The following is a 24,991-nucleotide window of genomic DNA, read 5'->3' on the forward strand; positions in this document are numbered from 1 at the left end:
CTAAGATAGCTATAGTCCACAGTATTCAAACTGTGGAAAATGGCATAAAACTGCACAACAGCTACGAGAAACAACCAAGATTGATTTTCCAGTACCATTAGGTCTATTACATTCAAGTATGTTAAAAGTGAATAATAATAATAATCTTTAAAATTACAAATAAAAGTCTAAGTAAGGCTATGAGGACATAAAAACCAATGATGACAGACTACTGTGAATACAGCTCAAAAGGGATATAATATATTTGTGAGATTTAAGTGCTAGTAATATTTTTATTAAATGGTAAACCTATACTTTGGATATTTTTGATCATGACATATATTGGAATTTACATTAAGGAAAGATGGTTACTCATAGATATTACTGTTTATAAATAATATCTCTTCTATGTAATGTACAAACTGGAATTATTTAAAGGAGTGTTGATACTGAAAAATGAGTATTGATTAAAAGACAAAAAACAATCCCCAAGAAAATTAAGCATTGAAATCAGACAAAAACATTAAATAAAAGAATGAGCAGTACCCGTAACTTGGAGTGCCACTTCCTAAGAAACACATACAGTAGCAAAATCTATTTTAATTGCATATGGGGACTTTGCCTGGATTATGCCCAGGCACATGACAAACCATTACCAAGTCCCCTGTTGGGAGTAAAGGACAAAAAGGGCTTTTACTTGGCTTGTTGCCACTCTTCTCAGGAACAATAAGTCAGTCACTAGTCACAAAACAAGAGTCCCCTGCACCAAGCCAGCCACCCCCAGGGAGGCTCTGGCTGGCAGCAGTTCCAGGCAGCTCCAGCTTCCCAGTGCCCAGTGCTGGGGCTGCCAGCCCCTCTCCTTGGCACCAGCCAAACTGGGCTCTCCACTCATCCCCTCTCTTTACAACCCCTCCTCATTGCTCTGCATCACACTCTTTTATAAAGTTATTGAACAGCAAAGAGAGGCAGTTTCAGACTGCAAGCCATGAAATATTCTCCTGATTAAAGAGTAGTCACATTCTATATTTCCAAATGGGACGAGTTTCATCGCCTCTGGCAAGAGCAATATGCACAAGGCTACTGCATCATGAGTAGGCTCAGAGTAATCAATGGTTAACTGGCCAAATAAAGGACAAACACAACCACTGGGGCCCCAGCAAGGGTCATGATAGAGGATCTGGAAGGCTTCTGATTCCTTAAGGGCCCAGAAGGCACAGAGGTCCTCTGAAAAGTGAGTTACACAGTCCCTGTAAGCACCCAACAAGTGCATCTTGAACATCCCACAGATGTCAGCAAAGGCTGACCACAAAATCAAGGGATCTTCTCAGCCTGGTAAAATAGAAACGATCTCAGCCACCCAAAAACTCTGTTTTAATAAAAAACGGGGGAACAAGATACAAAAAGACCTCATTTGCAATACACATTTTTTAAAATGTTTTTTTAGGCATCTTTAAAGACAAGGGAAGGAGTCCCTTGTCTTTCCCATTGTGTCATTTGTTCTCATGGTACTACCATAAGGATTTAGCCTCCCTCCACCTTCTGAGTTCCTAATCTGGTGATGCTGTTGCTCAAAATGACATTTTATTTCCCCAAGAATCACGCACGAGTTGAACTAATGCCTGATGAGGAAGATTGATTAGGACTGCATTCAACATTTTGTATAGTTGCACTAGAACCAGTTCTTTTTTTTTCCAGTGCAAGTCTAAATATTTTTTTGCATGGAACAGATAATCTTAACTATGGATTGGTATTGTAGGTGAATATTTTTCCATTAATACTTCATAAGTTTTTCAACTAATTTCAGAACAACTATATTTACTTTTCTTATAGCATGGTATCAGTTTTATATCTCTTAGGATTTGTAATTCTCCATCAGATAGAGTAAGATCATCCTACTATAGATAAAAAGATAAAAAAAGGAAAATTATTATATGACTTCTAGATACATCAGAAAAAAACCCATATCAAGACCACAAAAATTCTCATGTTTATGATTTCCCTATTTTTATAATAATTTGTCAAATTTTCTACATTTTAAATACCATTGCACAATGAGAAAACAGCTGAATTATTAGTTTCCCTTAGAATTACATCTGAAATGTTTATAAATAGTTGACTCTCACCTTTTCAAAGCTCCTTGAAAATGCAATGTGCATTAGTTAGTACACAATGCACTAAGTAGCACAATGAATGCTGGTTTATATTTGTAATCTCACCTAGAATCCATCTTTGCATTAGTTTCAGGTCAGAAAAGATGCTAAATGCAGTATTTTCATAACTTCAAGGAACAGATAATAGAAAAGCTGTAGGTTGGATCTTTTTTTTTTTGCTGAAGTTAATAACACACAACAATATAAGCAACTTAACTCCTTTAAGCAGCTTTGATCCCACCATTGTGCTTTGTGACTTTGTTAACAACAGTTTCAATATCGATTACAAAATATAAAAATAAAAGTTAAGAATAAAACCAGACATCCCAAGTGCTAAGTCTTTAATGGAAAGAAGGATGAGGAACCAAAGAAAAGGCCCCCACATTTGCACAAACACTGCCTGGTAAATTGTTTTCCATGCAATTTCAGAGTAAACATTGTTTGGCAATGAATTGGTTCCAGGTCTTATGCAGAAATGTTGATGCAACACATCCCAGATATGTGCATTTAATTGTTTTTGTAATTATATATCCTGACACTGAAAACAACACTAGGCCCAAATAAACGTGTGCAGTTTTGGGGGGTTACTTCTGGAGAACTTCCTCAAAGTTTTGTTTTACCAGTTTCTCTGATTTTGTTTTTTTAAATGGAATCCAGCCCCCAAGGCAACTTTGATAAAGTCAATGAAATTATACAGGTAGAAAGGACAAAAATGCAGTCTCTGGATTTCAAATAGTGACAACACCAGTCTCACCACTAAGCCTGACATAAGAACCTTTTAATTTAAATGTAATCTCCAAAAGACCAAATTACCAGCAACATGTTCTCATTAATTCCTGTAAGGGATGCTCAAGCTTTGACCCCTCATTGTTCTCCTTATCGAGAAGTGGCTGAGTCATAGTATTAATAAGCCATCACTCCTTTAAGTGGTCATTCACTGCTGGGCGGGGAAAAGATAGGCTCATCCTTTTGAAGTGGGAATGGGCAAGCACGGCTGCTGTAATAGGCTGTGATTATTTTCACTATGAATGCTCTCCCAGCTTTCAAAAATTAAAAGGAGCACTCATTTTCCTGCTTGAGTATTTCTCACACTGGCAAAAAAATGAAGCCTTTGAAATGTAAATGGTTTAATCTTTGCAAACCCCCGCTTCAGAGGGAGGTACAGCTTCATTTACAAAATGAAGACATTTTAGGAAATGATTATCATTGTAAAATTGAGGTCAGCAGGGAGTCCGAGTTCAAACTCTTAGAATATCAGCAGTGTAACAAGTTTGATCTTCCTTACTGCATTGCTTGCATTTGCTTCTCTGGGTTCCAGCAGAGAGCCATTGTCAGTCAGAACTTGTTCCCACTCATTTCCCCTGGTTAAATAAAATAGTTATGCTTATTACATAGAATTAGCCAGTCCAATAAAAGTTAGGGCAAAACTAAAAATAAAAAAGGGAAGCTGAATTTTATTTTGTTTAATGTATGCTCTATGTGCATATTCAACTTAGAACATTTAAAGGCTGACAGCACTGAGGATATTTTTTTTCATGTTCAGTTCAGGCAGTAGTGTTGGGCAGTGTTACTATACTGTAACTGAAGGAGACCACCCATAATGGTGAAAGACTATTTCATTTAAAATGTAAACATTAAATCCTTAATCTCTCTTCTACAACATCCAAGTAGAATGACAATTATTGTTGCTGGCATTATAGGGTTTTATGGCATCAGTCAGGCTTATTATGAACTGATGGAGATGATAAATTTGTATAACAAAGTGCAAATGATAACAGCTGCCATTTGACAACAGCCATTATGGAGAGCTTCCCTGCACTGACGGGCATTTCAGCTGAAAACAAGGGAAATCTGTCAGAAATGAGGATGAATCTGAGCAAAACACAAAGTGAGAAGTTACAGAATCTTATTGGTAATCTTGAGATATAAGTTCATCATCTTTTAATCAGTGTTATATAGTTATTTTCAGTGGAGTTACTTATCTTTCTGCCATTCCTGGAGAGCCATTTCTGTCTCTCAGTCAGAGACATTGAAAGGGATAGCTAAAATTAGAATGTCAAAATGTCATTTGCCTTACAAAGATCCTTGATGTTACACCCTTCAATTCTACCAATGAAATGCTGTTACTGCTTGAAAGAAATATATCTACATCTATCCATATATCAACAACATGCAAGAGAAAACCAGCTAATTAAGCAGAATTCAGCACCTGTCCAATACCTGGAAAAAGGATAGGTAAGAATGAAAGGCTGCTTGTACTGAAGTTAAAGTGATACAGTTTGAAGTCAGTCTAAAATCTGGGTAGCCAGGTTTGCAGGACACTTAGCCAGACCAAACTTAAGGAGGTTTGTCTTTACTCATGACAAAAAGCAAAATATTAGCAGTAGTTTTTAACATATCTCAAAAAGAGAAGAAAAAAAATCGTTCTATAAATAAATGAAACTACACAATTTAAAAAAAAAATTACCACAATGCTGAAAAATAAGTTATAGCATTTCCAAAGAGATAAAAGAGAAAGCCTGAACACCATCCACCACATACCCAGTCTCAGTGCTTACTGGTTTTTCTGGTTGAAGCAGGTGTTTTGTTTGTGTGCACTGGAGTGTGAGGCAGCTGTGGCTGCTCTCTCGAGGTATGAAGGGCTCCATTATGAGCAGCACCCACTCCCTTTCCAAGGCAAGTTCACAAGCTGGGCAATCGCTGCAGTGGAGAAAGCTCCACACCCTGGCCTTTGGGCAGGACTTCTTTTTCTGAGAGGAACTATACACCTGACATGGTGTGCAGGTCCAAAATAAAGCAGTGTGATCAGAAACAAACATGAAAATAAGTTATACACAGTAAATTGAGGTTTCAAAGCATATGGCCAAGTGTGTCTTGCTGACTCCTGGAAACTTTACATGAGTTCTGGATAGCACTGGCCTGAAAGACAGCTCAGCTGAAGACTGACTCCTCTCTGCCAATATTACTCCTTTAACTATTTAAAGGTACCTAGGAAGTTTCAGACTTGATGCTCATAACAGAAGCCAGAATGCAAGAGGCTCTAGAGCTGGATGAACTTAAACTTTAGAATATCTAAGTTTGGATGAACTGATGCTATAGCAGATAATTAAAAGCTGTTCCAGACTGTAAACTCCCTGGGAGAAAGACTACTCCTTTAATGTGTATAAAAACATCCACACACAGCATGGTGGGCAGTAAGATCCTTTAGCCTTCCCCCATCTCACACTCTCCAGCAGAGAAGTCAGGTCACAGGAGGGAGCAGGATTCAATGAAGGCAAACTTTACTGAGCTGGAAATGAAATCCAGAAAATTCACAAAGATTCTGAAATCAGAATTCTAAGCAGATTTTAACCAAGAGATTTATAATTTTTTACATTATTATTGTGAACTCTTTCTTATTGCCAACAGTGCTTAATATTGTGCCTCCCAGTTTGTTTTTTTTTTTTCAGAAGGTTCAGATCAAAGGTAGGAGCACAAATACTGCATTAACTCAGGGCAAGATGCACCAGTGGAACTCTTTAGATTATGCTTCTTTAGCTCCACATTCTGGGCAACTGATGCAATATTTTACACAATATTTCACTTCAGAGAAGATGAAATCAATTCTGTATGACATCTTCTGAAATAATGAAGCAGGGACCTTAGCTATTTGCCTGGAACTCTTTAGGAATGATAGGCTTGAACTTCTTAACAAATGCTGTGCTTTGTCATTAACTCATTGCTTCTGAAGTTCTCCAAAATGCTTCCAAGTAATTTTCTTAATATTCTCTTCAGTGACAGACATTTTACACATTAAATCTATTTTTCATGTTAGCCCAATGATCAAGAAGGCTGGTGTAATCCACTGGGGGAACATATATTCCAGTTTTCATTCATGCTTTAGAGTATTGTCACAGCCCAGCACAAAGGAATAATCTGATTGTTTCTCATAAAGCAAGAACAAACCATGATTGAAGGATTTCTTCTATTTAAAGCTATGCTTTGCAAAGCCTATTAAACTTGCTAGAAGAGTCATCTCCGATGCCTACACTAACTACACAAAGCTGCTGCACAGTTGCCATTCAAAGGCTAATTTAGTACCAAAAGGCCAATATTGCTGATTTGCAGATTACAAATATCACGAGATATTAATTTATTTATATTTAAATCAGGCTAAAAGATTAAGAGAACTTTCAGTAGATCCATTTACAATTAAAATGAGCATAAGTTTGAATTACTTTTCCATAATCTGGCTACAGCTGGGCTTTGAAAGGGTTGCCGCCAGAATGATGCAAGGCATTTGCCTTTGACAAAGTAAGGCAAAATTTGTGTAAGTGGGTGAAAGAGCATTAGATTATACCACCTTGTAGGTCAGCTGGAAAATACAATATGTATTCTGATTATGAGAAAACAGAGTGAAAGGCAGAAAACAGGTGCTGAGGGCTGGGCTGTGGGGCTCCGGGGCCGATGGCAGCGCCGGGGCCATGCTGCCAGCCCTGACCCTGGGCAGAGATGTCCAAAACAGCCCTGCCCTGCTCTTCCACTCAGTATCCAGTCCCCTGCCCCTGGGTAGAGATGGATAACCACAGCTTCCACAGCCCTGTCTGCTCTTCCACTTGGTATCCCAGTCCTGACCCTGGGCAGAGATGGATAACCACAGCTTCCACAGCCCTGCTCTGCTCTTCCATAGCTCTGCTCCACTCTTCCGCTGGGTATCCCAGTCCCCAGCCCTGACCCTGGGCAGAGATGGGTAACCACAGCTTCCACAGCTCTGCTCTGCTCTTCCACTCAGTATCCCAGTCCCCAGCCCTGACCCCGGGCAGAGATGGATAACCACAGCTTCCACAGCCCTGCTCTGCTCTCCCATAGCTCTGCTCCACTCTTCCGCTGGGTATCCCAGTTCCCAGCCCTGACCCTGGGCAGAGATAACCATCCTTCCACAGCCCTGCTCCGCTCTTCCACTCGGTATCCAAGCCCCCCGCTATAAAATGTAAAACCAGCACATAGAGTGCACTGCTTTGGAGGTCTGCCACTTGCATTCAGGCAACCATTTGTACTTTTGCAGGCGTAATCAATCTCCTGTTGCTATCAGCGGGGAGTGGGGCTTTGCTGCTTTATGGCTTAAAAGTAGTTTTGTGCAAATTCTGCTTCCCTCCCCCCTCCCTTTAGCTCCACTACTCACAGGATTTCCAGGGACATGGGCTAGAGCTGAGAAAAGAAGCTTGTTTGATTTAAGCACAGAGGGGTTTTTTGTGTGTGTGTTTATATTTTCTCTGCATCTATTAAGGGGTGAGGGGGAGAGACTTCATTTATATGTTAATATTAGCCGGCACCCTGACTAAACTGACAGAACTATTTCATGGGAAGCTGACAAATTTTGTCAGCTAGGCTATCTTTCCACATCTCAATAGTGGCAATAATCTTGATTAGCAAAACAATTGGGGGCCAAAGAAGTCCTGCTGTTCCAAAGACCCTCTTCTCAGGTTACAGTTTGCTAATGTGATGAATCCAGAGAGTCCTTCAAGCTTGAAAAAATTCCCCAAAGCAGCTGAATTTAGGCAAATGAAGGGAACCATTTTGGAGGCTGGACAAAAGGGGTTAATTTGATCGACCATGTCTCCATAGTCTTATAACAATCATTTACTTAACAAGCATATAGAGAGTCATTCCATGGAAACTGGTGGAGTTAACAGAGGAAGTTCGAATAGAATATCTGTTTATCCCAGATGTGTGGGAATTTTAGCCAAAAAACAACACCACATAATTGCTGCCTGTGGTATTGATTCTTACACAGGAACAACAGCAGAACTAAAGGGCTCCGAGCACGTCAGGAAGGCCTTGGCTATGAAGCTGTACAAGCTTCCATTTTCATTAGCTTGTTGCATTGCTAATAAAATAATTAGAAATTAACTCTTTCAGAGAAACTAAATGAATTCAAAAGGTTTGTGCAGTCCTATTAGCAGTGCAATTTAAGGCAACCACTTCTGTTCGAAAAAATAAGGGCTTTTGTAATATTTTGGATGAATATTCATTCATCTTAAGCATTATTGTATTGTTGCTTGTTATTGTATTATTAGATAACAAGCTATGTTCTGAATTATATTTATACAGCTCAAATCCAGTGTATTTGTTTTAGAGCAATCAGGCTGCATTTGTCTCAAGAACAGGACCAAATAGTTACTAGAACTGTAAGCAGATGGAAATACACTTGGTCCAGGTCAGCATAAATATATAATCACCAGATAAAATACCCTCTTACTTTTGGGTCCTATCTCCCACTTATTTATGAATGCCATTAATTTGAAAATCTGTCATAAGTTGATCTAAAATAATGAGATTTTGCTTAACTCTCTGATGCAACTTTTAAACTTACATTGAAAATTTTATTGTAAAAGTACTAACTAAAGCTTCCTCTCTTTTCACACACTTGTTCCCCCCTGCCTAGCAGCATCTTTGGAATAATTTCTAATTCTGTTACTGAAATAAAAATTACCATTCATATCATGTTTTGTAAGACTCAGGGATTTGACCTGGTGTGTACACACTGGTGAATATTAATGTAAATATACATTTTGCCAGACATTAAATACAGGGTTCTTAAAAACTGCTGAACTCATCAGTCTTCAACAAGTTTCAGAACCAAACCTTACTCGTAAATTATGCAAGTATGAAAGAGGAGAGGAAGAGAAACTTTGGCATTTTTATTTCTTGTTCCTTTGTATATTTGTGGTGCTGTACACACCATCTAGGAGTCCACTCTTTAAAAGATGTTATGATAAGGATTATGATTATAATTATAAGTTATGATTAGGAAGATTTTGATGTAGTCAGCAAACTTCCTCACTTCAAGTTATTTTCTTGGTAATTTACAATGAAGGAAGTCTCCAACTTTATTAACTTTAATGTGAGCAGGTAAATTTTTTATATTTTCCCTCAAATTTGTAATAGGATGTGAATGGGAACATGTTTTTAAAACTGATTATTTATACACTTGAAGATAAATACATGGACAAAAAGATTCATTCAAAGAGAATTGGTCCACAGTCTTTCACAATGACAACAATTGGGAAAAAGTACACGCAGAATTTCTACCCATAGAGAACTTTCAACATATACAATGGCATAGATTAATGCTCATTTATAGTTAATTTCTAAGATGGGTATCTCAACTACAGCATCAGAAATTCCTCACTTCTTTTCAATACAATGCCTTTAAAGATCAGGTGGCACAGATTACTCAGAAAAATTCTGCTTATAGCAGGTGAAATTTTGCCCAGGTTAAAAAGCTTACCAATAGCATGGCACACCTGCAGCCAATGAAGCAGACATACAAGAATGTATGTGTCCCCACAACTGTTTGAAAACTCTGCACAAAGCCTCTATTTTTCAGCATTTTCTGCTTCCAGATGATCAAAACTGATTTTTTTAGGAAGCTGAGGTGCTCTGTTTTATGCCATCTGTCACACACCATCATAGTGAAAAAGAGAAGGGAAACAGGCTAAGCCACTAACATGAAACTGCTACATGATCATTAAGAATCTCATATTTTTTTGTCATATAGATCTCTACCTATACACAAAAACCCATCCTGTAACTGTCTCATTTAAGGCTGCTTTTAACAAGAGCACAATGACTGTACCAGCAGAGAAGTTATGCAGCCCTCATGCCATGAAGCTGATAGGAAACTCAATCCACCTTTGATAAGAAGTTTCTTTTCATTTTCATTTGTTTAATCTTTCAGAACATCGGAATCTGAAGTTTTGACCCAAACAAAAGCTTCCTTATGGCCTCAAGCTTGTTTTGCTTCCTTTTAGGTAAAGGTGGCACTAACTTTCAAACAAATCCTAAGACTGAAATTCTTGTACAACTCTGGTGGATCGAACCTGTGATCCTGACTGTGCACAACTTAGACTCCAGCAATGACTCAGGGGGAAGTTTTCCCTGGAAAAAAGGATTTTCCCCCTCCAGCCAGCCATAGGCACAGGCACTGGGAGGCAAAGAGGCAAAGTGCTTCATTCAGGCTGTGTGACTGCACTGAAGCCTCCTCTGAGGGACCTGGCCATGGCACAGTGCCTGTGGCTCCACTGCCCAGCAGCTCCTGTGGGACAGGACATTTCCTTAGGAATGTTTGTTGGTATTTACAGAGTGAGGTCAGACAGTGACTGGCCATAGCTCCTGTTAAATCCTAATTGCTCAAGTGACAGTTCAGATCCTCTGTCTGATACACTGCCATTGAGAGAGACAGACAGACAGACAGACAGAATTCCCATAAAGGCTTGGTTTAGGCAGGATATCTGCTGGCTGTAAAAACATGGAACTAGTACAGGTACTAATACTAATACTGTGCTAATATTTCCCCCTTTTGATATGATCCCCAAAAGATGATAAATGGAGAAGAAAGTGACAATAAACATGCTTTGCACAATTTAAGGAAAAGAGCTTTGGTCTGACTCCAGATACTGTCAGCAAGATGAACACAAAGGACAACATTTAGTTATAGATTAATAATCCAAGTACAAATAGTTCTGAACAAATAGAAAAAACATAAACCCACAATATTAAGCAAACCACAGGACAAAGATCACTCAATTCTCAGAGCTATATTATTTTTAAGTGGGGAAACAAACCATACAGAAGACATTGAACTCTGTGATGTCAATATCAAAGTGAACCAGCCTGAATGAAATGTGCCACAGAGTTATGAAATGTAAAATCCAAGTAAAGCATGTGGAGTTTGCATGAACAGCAGTGAACTCACTGAACCAGAAAACAGACATGTTTTTCAAAAGTTCTCAAACTTCTTTAAGTTGGAAAGTATGATTCAAAGTTATACATCAAATAATGAAGAAAACTTCACAGGAGAGCAAATTAACTTTCTTCTGTTACTGTAATATGTTAATTCCACTAGAATCCACTGAATTAGATAATCCTCTGCTTGCAAGATTTTACCTAAAATAAGTAATTGCCCACTTTTCCATCAGTAAATGAAGAAAACAAGAGACAGAAATATTTCTTCCACCAGGAAATCAGCAACACTTTTCCCTGGAGTGACACATTTTGAACCATTGCATAAACTCCCACTCACACAGTCTGGTTTTGCATTGTGTTTTTCAACGGGTCATCCTGTAGCTCATGCATCATTACCACCAAAGAACTATTCTAAGAAAGTTAAATGCAGTACAGGCCAGAAGTAATGTGTAAAACCTGCTCACTCACTCTTCCATGTATTTTGCATTAATACTTGGACAATAATTCTGTTATGTCACTTTTCTAGGGCATAAACTATTTTCTGTTGTCCAGTGATAACAGCAGGATGGTCATGTGTCTATCACTGTAATAAAACCATTTTGGCAGAAAAGTTTGTTAGGTGCAATGAATGCCAGGCTATCAAATTAACCATTATCTATCCACCCAGACAATCTTCAGACTGTGTTTCTCCTCTAAAAATTATAAGATACAACATGGTAGATCTCAAGTCACTGGCACATGAAAATGCTCCCATTAAATCAGGTTTTTATAAATAATGCTTCTGCAAATTTACCTGCTCACACTCCAATATGGATCTTTACAAAATAATCCTTATTTTGTGAGCAGAAAAAACCCAACACATTAAGATCAATAAACTTATAACATAGAGACAAATAATTTTGTGCTCTGTATTTAAAGAGAGATACTTTCCTTAGTGTTGCAGTTTACTTCAGATCTGTCCTAAGATCTGTTACCTAGTAATATTTTATGTAGGTGAAGTGTCACAGAAATGGCTATAACCCCTAGTGAAATATAAACTGAAACTTGCACAATTGTGCATCTTCTTTTGACAAAAGAAACTCGGTGACGTTTGTAGTTTTTCTTTATGAATGTATTTCATTTTGCCTTATAAATACATGGAAAATAAACTAAAAAATTCCACATGTTTAAAGTTTTAGTTCAGTTGCATAAGTAAACATTTATGATAAAACACAGTGGGGGAAAAAAAGTCATGTTTTAAATTATCCAAATTTATACATGAAGATTTCCTGAACTGTCTGAGGTCTGATAACATTTGTCATAACTGAAGCTTTCCCAGGTACTCTCAGCTTCAATTCTCAGTATTTGGCTAAAATTGTAGTACTGAGTAAGACACAAAGCAGCTTCCTTTTATTTTCTAAACAGATGATTTCTTCAAATTCTTAATGAGATATGAATCAAACTTTGATCTTCAAGGTGAATCATTCATTAATCATAAACAAAACATGATTAAATCAGGGACACATCAGCACATATTGTAAAAATAAAAGCTTGCACAAGCCTTTTATTTAATATTAACTTCATTATGTTTTTATGTGAATTCTTGGAAGTTGGTTATCCCAGCTTAAAGTTAATATTTCCTTAGGAAAAAAACTGTATCATGTGATTATTCTTCACGTAGTTAGATAGCTTTATACATGTTAATGGTTAAACCACTTCAGAAATGACATTAAACCGGAGAGGAGTGCAGAGAGTTTCCACTGATTCTGTTGTGTCTTTGAATTACTCTGACACATAACACAGAACAAAGTACATAATAGGAAGAATGAAGAAAATGCATTCAGAGAAGCATATGCTGCTTTATGGAACTGCACAGGATAGGGAAGAAAAAGAGAACTGTTTGCTGTTCTCTCAGGAAGATCTGCTAGCCAGACTAGTTCTGCTCACAATTTCAAGTAATTCTGTAAATAGATCATCTTTCTTTTTTTACTGTTTAATCTGTTTTTAGTAAATTTACCAATCCATTGAAAAAATATTCAAGCTGCAACTATTCATGAGAGAGGAAAAGGAGTTCTACCTTTGATAGTTATCATCATTTTCACTAATAACTGGTAGGGTTTTTGCAGGGGGCAGGAAAGAAAAATAAAGGAATTCATCAGTAAAGTAAAAGTTTGCATTCTGAGAACAGTATGTATTGATAGTTTCTATCTCCTTCATATCTATTTTATAGCCACTTTAAATTTAAATAGCCTCAAGTTCTCACCCTTGGGAGATTTCCCTCCCACAAGAACAAGAATAAGCTCTAGTAAAGTATAAGGCAGCTTTGAGAGGAGTTCCCTCATCTATCTGGAAAAACAACAGCTGAAATGTGAATGCATTAGCAGGAAGACTTCAGCTGACAGAAGCCAGCATCCACCCCCAGGAATGCACCCAAGTAACCAACCTGCCATTTGGACAGGAGGGTCTTTCCTTTTCTTTATTCTCTGAAGGAGCTGTAGTTAAAAAGTTTGGAAAGCACATACAGGAAACCACAGGGCATAATCTCAGCACCTGTATCTCTATGAGCACTTAACCTTTCAGGAAACCCTGGCAGTCATAGCTACTAATGAAATACAGTTCATTAATGCTTTTTTTTTCCCCTGCAAGAATATATATAACATACATGCTACAGCAGGTCTTCACCTGCTATCAATAGGCCATGCATGCAGCAAAGAGCCATGGGTTGTGTCTAACTCTGACAGGAACATTGCATCTGTAAGATCCTCAGAGGCTGCAGGAGATGCTGTCAGGCTCAGGAGAAACAAAACATCAGCCTGAGGAAGCACCTGAGACCCCCAGCACCACAGACTCCTGTTTCAGGGAAGGTGTAGAGGGAAATAGAAAAGAACGGGATAAATGGGAAAAGCTTCAAGAGGATGGATAATAAAAGCCAGGATAAGCAGGTAATAGCTTACTGCTTTATCACCCAGGAATTGCACACCAAGTGTCCTGCAGTGGTCAGCTATGCTGAAAGGGCACATCCAGGAGTCACGAAATCTCCCTCAGCAAGGAAGCTCCCAGATTCAACAAAACCAGTGAGAGTACTCAGCTTTTTAAGCAGGAAGGCAGGTTTTAAGGAAACATCCTGGCTGATCATATAGGAAAGAGCAGAACTGAAAATCCAAACCAAGAAAGCAATCTGCACCCACTGGAAGGCTTGGTCCCAGGTGGCCACAAAAGAGTTGAGACAATCTTGTCCTTACTTTCAAGGGTCTCTGAGTGCTGCTCCAGTGAAACATTGGAATGAACTGGAATGGAAAAAAACTCAAAACCTCAAAAGACAGTGTCACTTTGTGCCACAAAATTCCTGTCCAAGTTTTCTACAATTGACCTGAAGAAGTGACACAAGCCCTGGAGGACTGCTCCCGTGCCTTCCCCATCTGATCCCCTCAACCTCCATCCGCTAATAATGATCTGTGTAATCCACGTGCCATGTGATATAGTCATCAAAAAGTGATGTACCTGCACATAACACACACAAAACAATATGAGAAGATATTTTTAAGAAGAAGAGAGAACCTTAAACATTAATAAGTAGCAAATCTGTGAAATCAAAGCATTTTCCTCCTTTTTTTATAATGGCCTTTCATTCTTTTTATGATTTGTCTTTGAAAGCTCTTAAGCTCTTCCTGTGGATGACAGTTGATATTGTTCTTCCATCCTGCTGCAGACAGCACAAGGGAGGGAGGGAAAAGAAAAAAACCCTATTGTACAGCTTTTCGTCTCTGAAACATGATTTTTATAATTAATATATACAACTGAGAAGAGAAAGGTACGTTATAATGAAGTGCAATTAAGAGGTGTTTGTTCCTGTCCCACACATAAGATGACTATAATTTCCTTGGCTGTTTAGAAGTCAACCATTATCATTACATTTCACACATCTTTTCTACTTTTTTTTTGCACTTCGGATTTTGTTTATTTTCAATTAAAAACTCCAAATAAACACACATACAGAAAATCTGATATTCAAGTAACATCATCTTTTAATTATATTGTGCAGTGATCATTAAGCCTAGTGCTTATATGAACCTTTTTGGATTTAATTTCATAGGCATGAATGGATCTGTCAATTTTGCATTAGACTTAAATTCATGCAAGGGAGAATAGAATGTGCATTTACACAGCCTATATTGCATGTAACCACAGATGTATTATTAGAGGAGTAATTTAAAGCTATTCTTTTGGCATATTTGTTTTTAAATTCCCCAAATCCATATCACAGCATAGTTTTCTACTTTAAATTTTGCATTAATATTAATTGCATTACTGCAGTGACTACCCTTTTAAGTCTCACATACACCCACACAAAGAGCAATCACTGCCTGGGAGACCTTACAGAGTGAAGACATTAAAGGGAAAAACCATGAGGAACAAGACATTCTCACTGATGTGATGGTGACATTTTTGCTAGCTTTAAATGCAGCTACCTTGAGAGGGTTCCTTCCCATCTATGTCCTGGCTGAAGCTGGGGCCAGTCCAGCTGAAGCCAAGCAGATCAAAGCTGGGAGTCTTGGCTGCCCTAGCCCAGCAAAGAGCCCTGTAATAACTGGGGAAGTTCAGACTGACAGCTGAGTCTGTGTTTTGAGCTGAACTGCCATTAAACAAATGCTTTCTTTCCAGTTTAGATTTGTAAAACCTTTATAAAGTGAGCCCAGAAGGAGCTACAAAGGACCGGTTGCTGACAGACAAACAGATGCAGACAGACAAATTGGAAACTCAGGCCTGATTAAAGCCCATAGAAACATATGGAAATATTAACATTGAGCACAGTGGGCTCCTGCACAGAGGCAATTTATCTCAATAGGAAGTAGATGTGTTACCTTATCTTCAAATAAGAAAATAATTTTTCTGTTTAGGTACTTCTATTGCTGAAAACATTCTTTGACACTAAAATTACTTGATTTTTTTTCCCAGTTTTGCTCATGTGCTACTATTACTGCTGAAAATTCTGATAGACATAATTGTATTTTTCTATGTGCACTTGCGCCAATTAAGCTAAATCACTCAATTGTTCTTTCAATGAGTATGAACTCATTTACCAAAGCAAATATTTTCTTTCAATTGTTTTTGTATGTTTTTATTTCTACAGAATACTTCCTGAGAAAAATAGTTCAGCTTTAGTTGTAACAGATTACTTCCACTCTATGTAAGATGTGGTTGTGGTTGCTACTGCTGATGTTTGCTTTTTTTTTTCTGGCCCTAGTTCTAAATATATCTGAAGAGATAAATACATTTCCATATTGGAAAAATATAGTCCCTTTACCACTTGAGTTTATTGACTTACCTTCATGTTTGTGCATTTTCCCTCTCTAATATAATATACTGTTCCAACGAGTGATCAGCCTTATTTGATTGACATGGAGTTGATATAAATTAGGAGAGGTATTCCTACACATTACACTCTTCAGAAAAATTTATCCACATTATTGTCCATTTGCTGTCCATATTAAGTGCACTGACTTTGAGCTGATATTTTCCTGACTTAGTGCTTTCGTCAAATATAAATTGATGGGAAGGCATTTTGAATAGTCTGAAATATTTCTTGAAACTATGCAATAGAATACACTATCAGGTTAACATTATCCACCATTGATACATTATTTTGTATTGTTTCCTCTTTATCTTCTGTTTTATATTAGAAGAAGTCATAAAAACTTGTATTGCAAAAAGCCAACAATTCAATCAACTCTATTCCAGCAGTTAAAAAAACTTCAGTTTGCCAAAGCACGGAGCATATCCCAGCTGCTCTCTGGTAAGATGTGTTAGAGTGACCATACAGATTTCTCACTTGCTTGATGAAAGACAGACCTGGTGGTATTTGTACTTTATTCACTGATTAGAAGCAAGGAGCCAGCCAGGGCCACATCTTTCAACAGCTACAGAAGATTAAAAGTTATATTTTAAATGTGAAAATGCAGCACCGGTTAAAAAGGTTTCCAGTCTTGCTAATTTTATCCTTTGGGTTGCATAAAAGTAGTAAAAATAATAAAAAACCCCAAACCGTCATATCTTGGTCTTCTTTCTAAACTTCCCAACCCTCTGATTAGCCTTTCCTTCCACCTCCTTTCCTATTTTATTGGGAATCATCTATAAAGCATCTAGAAGTTGTTGAAAGGAAAAAACTGAGGCTGCATGAGCTAACCAGCAGCTGCCCAGTGAAGCTGCTTGCAGCCTGTACACAAAACTTCCATTACCAGCTCTGCTGAGTTCAAAGGGATTATTTCTGGGAATAAATGTTCTGGTGCTCTAGCATGGACACAACCTGATCTATATGGAGCAGTGAAAGGGCTTTCTCCTGCTCTCTCTTGCCCTTTTTGGTAACATCTCTTTGAACATTTACATGCTACCAGATTATTTCCCTACTTCTCACCAAATCCCACTCCCTTTCATAACAGCATGGTTTAGACCTCCATTATCCTGTTAGTCAGCCTTATAACATCTTACCACTTCTGCTATAGTGACAGAAAATACAGAGAATTCAACATTTCAGGACGATGAGCAGTGTAAATCATACAATTCCAATGAAATTCATAGCTTGAAATGTTCCACTGTTATAATCACACTGTTCTAAAGGAGGGATTTCACACTCCTCCTCCTTCCAAGGTAGTCTTTAAATTCAGGCACAACCCACAGCTCAAGTTTGCTTTGCTCAGAAAGGCTCTGAATGTTCCCTGCAGCACAGCAGGAGGCTGCTTGAAGGCAGTTGAGATTGGTGGGTGGATAGAGAAGGCATGAGACCACAATTACACCTCATTCCAGGGATGTGTCTGGAGCTGCAGTGACTCCAGACAAAGGATTTGAAGTGTATGGGAGCTGATATCTCTTCGAGACAGACCTAAAAATACCTGTCAGGGCTGAAGATTGGAAGCAATTACCAGGAGCAATTCCGAGTTTTCCTGCTGGGAGCCAAAGATGCTGCAGAATCATTTCGAACAGGCTGTGTGGAGTATCTGGTTATGAAAGGAGTGAAGCACAAATGTTTCTGAAGTGCACTGGAGGGAATTCATCAGCACCAAGACAAAATCTGAAAGTCTGGAATGGGATTTAGAAATGGACAGGCTCTCACCCACTCAGGATACCAAACATGTAAACTCAAAGTAGCTAAACTGCCATTTCCATGAAGCTAGGAAAAGTCTCTTAAATTCACACACCAGCCTCCTGGCAAGAGAAAAAGCACAGTCATATCCTAATCACTATGAAAGGAATTTACTTTTATGCCCTGGGAGTTATTTGGACTCTTCTGAAACTCAGCATCATTGAGACTAGCTCAACACATCAAGACCAACAGGAGGTTTATTAGATGCACACCTCTCATTTCTGATTTTGGCTAAAGCACTAGGTACAAAATTAATCTGGTGTATAGAACAACTGAGTCAAAACAACAATCTAAACAACTACTGAGTGCCTGAAACTGTTTCTTACTCCCATTTTTTTTCTAGTGGAAATGTCAAACACAAGATCTTGCAAAAAACGAGAAAAAGATTTATTGAGAAATCATTTTTGGCTAAGCCCAAGTTAAAAACTCAGTCCTTTCCCTGAATTGAGAGGCACTCCAGTTTCTGCCAGGAAAAGGAGTAAATCAGTGTTTGCTGATCCACAAGGGCAGAAGACTGAGGCCTCAGTCCTGGAAACACAAACTAAATCCCATATGACTTCCACATATTTACTTCTTGATCAAAATATGAAACATGTTAAACCCCAAAAACAACTCAGAACATATGATATTATGATGTAAACATGGTAGGCACACTGGAACATATGGACATGTCATGTAATGGACATGAGTTATCAGCTTACTCCTGAAAAACACAAGTGAAATATTTGAGCATTGAACTATCCTGACATTCAGAGATAATTCTGTGTGATTCCTAAATAACAACAAAAAATCCTTTCAATTTTCTCTTTGCACTGAGGCTCAGTATAGATCTAAGTATTCCACAAAATGTGTCCAAGTCTCCCAGATATTGCCTTCAATTTCTGAAGTGTATCTGACTTACCCATGAGCTACCTTAGAATAAAACCATGCAGTAACTCAGAGATTAGTACACACAGTGAGATGCATTTCACACAAATGTCTGTCTCCCAACACATTTCTACACCAACCAAATGTCTCTGGAGGCCAATGAGATAATCCCTGAGTCCAGTGCCCATGTGCTAACTTGCTTTTGCAGTTATTAAATCTGAAGTTACTTTCTTCTGGCAAATCCACAACACCAAACTTCCTCTCTCCCTGTGTTACCAACACCTGCTGGACCAAAGCATCCGTCAGATTTCAAAACCTGAGCTGCTCAATAAGCTTCACAGCCTTCCTGTGTGAAGGAAGTACCAATTTATTATCTCCCTCTGAAGAGGAAGAAAATGTTTACACCGTGCAAAAGCTGGCTGCAATGTTTGTCTTTGAACTCTGCAGCACAGACCTGCGACTTAGGTATTTGTGGTTTGAGAAATTTGTAACTTAAGTATTTTTACCATCTGTTTATTTACACTGGAAGCTTTTCAGAACTCATTAGGAGCACATCACTCATCATACCCTCTCATTTGCTCTGAAAATTAGGTGCTTTTTATTTATTTATAAAAGCTTTATTGCTAAGCTGCTTCCACTGTTTTCTCCAAATTTGTACACTCTCCTAATCCCTACATGAAGAATTATAAGTCTGTAATGTTTCATTTTTTTGTCCAGTGATCTGGAACACACACAAATAGTACACCCATTGAAGCGACTGAGGAAGTTTTTAATTTCAGTGATAGAATATCACTTGGAAATATTTTTAGCAACAATGTTCTCACAAACTGGTTGCATGACTACTATGAAGATTCCTGTAAACACCTTTGCCTATCCTCACACTCTCCAATTTTACTTGTCAGAAGAAATATCACAGCTTTTGTGTTAGCTGAATTATGGAGAATATGAAATTATGGAATAACTGTTTAAATTGAAATAAGCATTTTTTCACTAACATCAGTGAAGGTAGGATTTCTTGATGGCAAAGAAAAAAACTGCTGAAAGCTTATAATCATCCAGAATCTGACCCTAATTATGGAAATACAGCAACTCTGCTGAAGTCAGGTTTCTACAGTGAAATTTCCACTGGCCCCTCAGTATGGTGATAGTAGAATTCTAATTCTCTGCAAATCCTTTTATTAGCAGCAAGAAAAACATTAAGAAATACTCAGAATTAAGACAGATACAGACACCAAAAAAATACAAGTACAGATGTTGATGTCAGCTTTGACAGCTACACTGCTGACTGGCATATGCATGTTGACAGCTGAAGAAGAAGGGCTAAAGTAGGAGGAGAAAAATATTCCAATTCAATTTAATTGATGTAAATGACTAAGAAATAAGTAAACTATAACATGAGCTATGAAATAGGAACACCAGATGCATGCAAATTTAAATACTTTGTGAATTTTTGTATTAAATATAGACCAGTAAGTGATCAAAGTCATCCTCTCTAAATGTAGGTATATTTCTTAAATCATTGTACAGAAAAATATTGCATTTACCATGAAGAAAGTGAAAGAACTAAGACAGTTCATACATTGAAACAGTTAATTACATAATGGATCCTTTCAGTAAATTCTGATAGCCCAAAATCTCTTTAGCCTAGAAATTATCTGGGAAATACATTCAAGGACTGCTATTTTGCTATACTTCAGGGAGCAACATACATTTCCTAGATTTTTCCCTCTGCTCCCCATTATCCCTTGTTCATAAAATATTCCCAGTTCAATATTTTATGAACAAAACCACAAAAGACAGATTTCTGTTTCTCATGAACATTAGTTTGTCTCAATTTGATTTGCTCTGTGCTTCTTGATGCACCCTTCTGGCTAAGGAAAGTGCTTGGAGATCTTGCAGAACTTTGGCAAAAATATTAAAGTTTCTGGAAGGTTTTTCTGAAATCACTGCCAAACTTGTTCAGCAGTTACAATATTTTTGACTATAAGTGAGTATATAATTTCATAATGGATCTACATTGAAGCCTATTTAAAATAACTTATTTATACACTGAGATTATGGAGGTAAATAAAGATCAAGCTTTCCAAAACATTAGTTCTATCCCACCTTCAAATCGAACTACAACTTCAAATAAATTTTGGATTCTTTTAGTTGCAGCTGTTCTGCTTGACACATAAAAAATAAAGAAACAAAACCAAAACAAACAAACAAACAAAAAAAAAACAGAAAAAAGTTTAGGGTTTGTGTCAACTTGTTTTACTATCCAGGTTAAAAAAAGTTTATTCTCTAACAAACTAAAATTAAAATGTCTGTTTGGCACAAAACTAAATGTCATTAGAGCATTTTAGCTACTTATGAAAAGTAAAGGCTTCTGTAGGTTAGAAATATAGGGATAGACACATGAAAAGAGTGTGGGAGGCAGATTCAGCATTTTGATATTTCAACATGTCTTTTTTACTTGAGTATGTTCACCAAATTTAACCTGAATTTATCGTTACTTTTAGGTGCCAAGAATCAAAGTGTTCAGTGAATTGGTATTTATCAGGAAGAAAAAATAAACAGAAGCCTTCCAGATATCTACTGTGACTTTAAGTATCCTGAGAGTATTGCCCATTGGATTGTGTGTTTTTTGTTCATCATGGAAGAGCAAAAATTACATTTGAAATAAACTACATTTCCCTTTTTTCCCCCATCATCCATAGAATCATCTTCAAACCAGCTGCTCTGGAGCAGATATATTGCATACCCACAGGCAAACCACCTGCATGGGCAGAGAGCCCCTGAAGCACACAATTCACAGCACAGCCTTCCCTGTGTCCCTCCTGCTCCTGGGCTGCTCCCACACAGGGAGAGCCCATGGGATGAGGCTGGACAGGGCCATTGCTGCTGGCTGAGCACCCCAGCTCCCTTCCCCTCAGGGTCCTGCAGCTGCTCCCTGGGTGCTCCCTGACATTCCCTTGGCAAAGCTCCCTCCCAGGACAAGCTTGGACCATTGTCCTTGTAAATAAGGGGCAGGAGGGCTCTGGAGCTGCCTCCAGCCTTGGGACACTTGCCCAGACCACAGAGAACTCTTGAGAACTTCATGGCAAAGTAAATTGCCAGCCAGACTGAACAGTCCCAACTGGGCATGAGATCTCTACTTTGAGGTGGAGTCAAGTGAGCCCTAAGCCCTGCAAAACCACTGCTGGAATAACACTCCTGCCTTCTGCTCTGTGTTTCTCCATAGATGGTCAGAGGACTCTGAGCTGCACTGTTTATGCAAAGAGCTGGATCCCACTTAAATCAGAGTTCCAAAATCAGTGAACAGGAAAACTAAAGAATATTATTAACTTAATTTTTAAAATACTGGACACACACACATACACACACAAAAGGTCAATCAGGCTAGTCAGGGGGAAGTCTGTTTCATGGGTGCTCCTATTTTGAAGGCTCTGTATTCATGAATGAAACATATTATTTCAGTCCTCAAATCTGTGTACAATTTACTATGAAATGTTGATTCATAATTCTTCTCAAGCTTTTAATGCAGGAATTATATGTACATTTTAAGATACAGGCCACTTCATAAACACTGTCTTTGATGCAAAAGATCAGACAACTGTTACTGGCTTTTATTAGTGGAGGAGGAAAGTGAGGCTTGGCGTCAGCAGACAGGCTATTGTATGTACAATATCTGTGACTTAAGTTTACTCCAAGTTGGCTCCTTTGTAAATTCCCCAGGCACTATGAAATCTAGAGCTGGGGCTGATAAAAACACTGAAAAATAAAAAGGCATCCAAAAAAGCATTTTATAAATGCAGCATATTTTATAAAAAGCAATTTCAAATCTGCTCCAGGTAGACACATAAAATCTTATGAATAAGTTCAAAGCATGGTTAGAAAACTTTTATGCGCTTCCTTAAAATAAAAAAGAATGCATAAGCATGTTTGGAGAATCTTTGATATAGGTATGTGTGTGCACACAACTGAGTCTGAATTAGTTTCCTTGGTATGAATATGTAAACATCATGTTTTGCTAAATAAATTTTATTTTTGCTCTGACAAACAGATGCTGCAGCAGCAGCTACTCTAACTCTCTACTTGATTCATGGTGCTGTTCATTTGCTGGGAAGTTCCAGTTGTAATGAGCCAATATAGGGACCCACCCTAGCAGCAAATGATGGAACCACTCCTCTGTGCCAAGGGACCAGACTGCCTGGGGCAGGGCTGTAGGTGGTGGAAGCCAGGGAAAGGCTATGGATGTGGGAGATCTGATGCACTGAGCCTCACAGAAAATAACTGCTCATGGCATCCTTACATTTTAAATGTAAAGGTGGGTTCTTGTGGTGGAATCTCAAAGCAGCAGCTGTGAAAGAAGCTGTTGCTTCTTCTCCTCGACAGGGAAACCCCCCACACCTCTGGAGGCTCACAAGGTTTAATCATGAGCTGTTGGTAACAAATAATGTATTCTTTACATAATGTATCTCTAATTATTCAGTACTGCTTATGACATTGAAATAGACTAGCCTTAGTTGATGAAAAAGTATTTCCTTTCATCCTGCTCACCATCTATCAGGAACAGAGACTCCTTCTGCAAGCCTGCTAAATTCCTTGTTTAAAGGGAGGGAGGGGAAGGAGGTGTTAAGATGCTAACTCACTCTTTCAGAATCAGATTTTGTGTATTCCAATAGACTGGTTCTTTTAGTCACTGTTTTTACAAATTTGTATATTATTGGATTAATGCACTTACTATCTATACAACAGCATTTTCAGCATCCATTCAAGGTATGCTGCCATTATAGTACGGAATTGCCATCAGGATACCATGACTCAGACACATGACAGTGAAAGCAAAATGTGAGGCAAGGGCTCTTCTCCTAAATCCTAACCTTGAACCCCACACAGGAGAGCCATGCAGTGGCTAAAGGAATCAGTTACCAGCAGCTCATCTAAATGAGTGTCATTCTGGTACCCACCCCTCCATCACCAGCTCTAAGGAAGTACCAGGGTTTACTCTGTAAAACCTGTGGGCATGGAATTGAATTTCATATAGAAAAAAGGCAAAGTTTACAAACAATCATCTTTAGAATGAATTACAGGCTTATTATAAGGTGTAACAGAAAGAGCCCAGCCTTAGATAAACAGACATTTCAACTGTCCCGTGAAAAATATTTGAACACTTCATAGGAGTGGAATTTTGGTTAAGATACCTGACTAAAAAAGAGGGAAACTGCATTCTCCTCTGTGCTTGGTCCTAGAGCTCCTGAATAATGTTCTATAAATCTTTGATTCAGGCCATAAATTCATGAGTTTTTCTAACAAGAAGCAGTGGCTTAAGCACTTACTACTTAATTCAGTTCTTACTGCTGTTTCTGATATTCGCCTGGCACACTGGAATTGGATTAAATATAATGAGGCAAAGATAAGCATTTGAAAGACACCTCTGTTTCAAGTACCACATTTGATAAAATATCCACCATTGGGTATGGTATGAACCCATATCTTTTTCTTATTCTGGGTTTATCATCTGCCTTCTACAGCCTGGAACCCAATTCAGGACCAAGAGTGACTCAAAAATACACATTTGGAAAAGCATAAAGTCATATTCTGAGTAAAATAATCCCTGACAGTAACATACAGAGCATTTAAAGAGACAGATGAGCAGATAAAGTGAGGTATCATGGGCCAATGTAATTTCATCAATCACAATTGGAACGTGGCACCCTTTGGAACAGCACTGGCACGTGGGAGCCTCTTGGAACAGTGCAAAGGGGAAGATGGGGAATCATTCATCAGTGCTTCTGACCTCCAGAGAAAAGCAAAAATATCAGAGGCTGGGAAGTAGCTGTTTAACATCCCTTTATTTACCCACTTCATTTAGTAAATGTATTAAATTAAACTGCAGATGTTCTGCTGTCAGCACAGCAGGGTAGAGGCAGAGTATTAGCAGGCTCTTTCCTGATAGAAACATTTTATGTACTGTAAATAAACAAACACCATTTTGTTAATTAGTAAATGAATTATTTTTCAAAAATGCTCCACTAGGCTCTTTATAGCCCAAGCTACTGTAGTCCCTATTTTTAACAGAGACCTTGCAATCAAAGAGGGAAAATACTTAAGCTCTTGGAAATTGTAGCTCTTGAACAACTAATTATTACTATTGCAATCCTGT

At 38.1% G+C, this 24,991-nt stretch overlaps 1 long non-coding RNA gene across 1 annotated transcript in view; it reads right to left on the reverse strand.

Annotated features, from left to right (window-relative positions):
- LOC143695117 (uncharacterized) overlaps nt 1-24,991 on the reverse strand; it is a 163,447-nt gene that overhangs the window by 20,775 nt on the left and 117,681 nt on the right. The window lies entirely within an intron of this gene.

Source organism: Agelaius phoeniceus, chromosome 12 (assembly GCF_051311805.1).
Source record: "Agelaius phoeniceus isolate bAgePho1 chromosome 12, bAgePho1.hap1, whole genome shotgun sequence".
In the NCBI taxonomy this organism is placed as follows: domain Eukaryota; kingdom Metazoa; phylum Chordata; class Aves; order Passeriformes; family Icteridae; genus Agelaius; species Agelaius phoeniceus.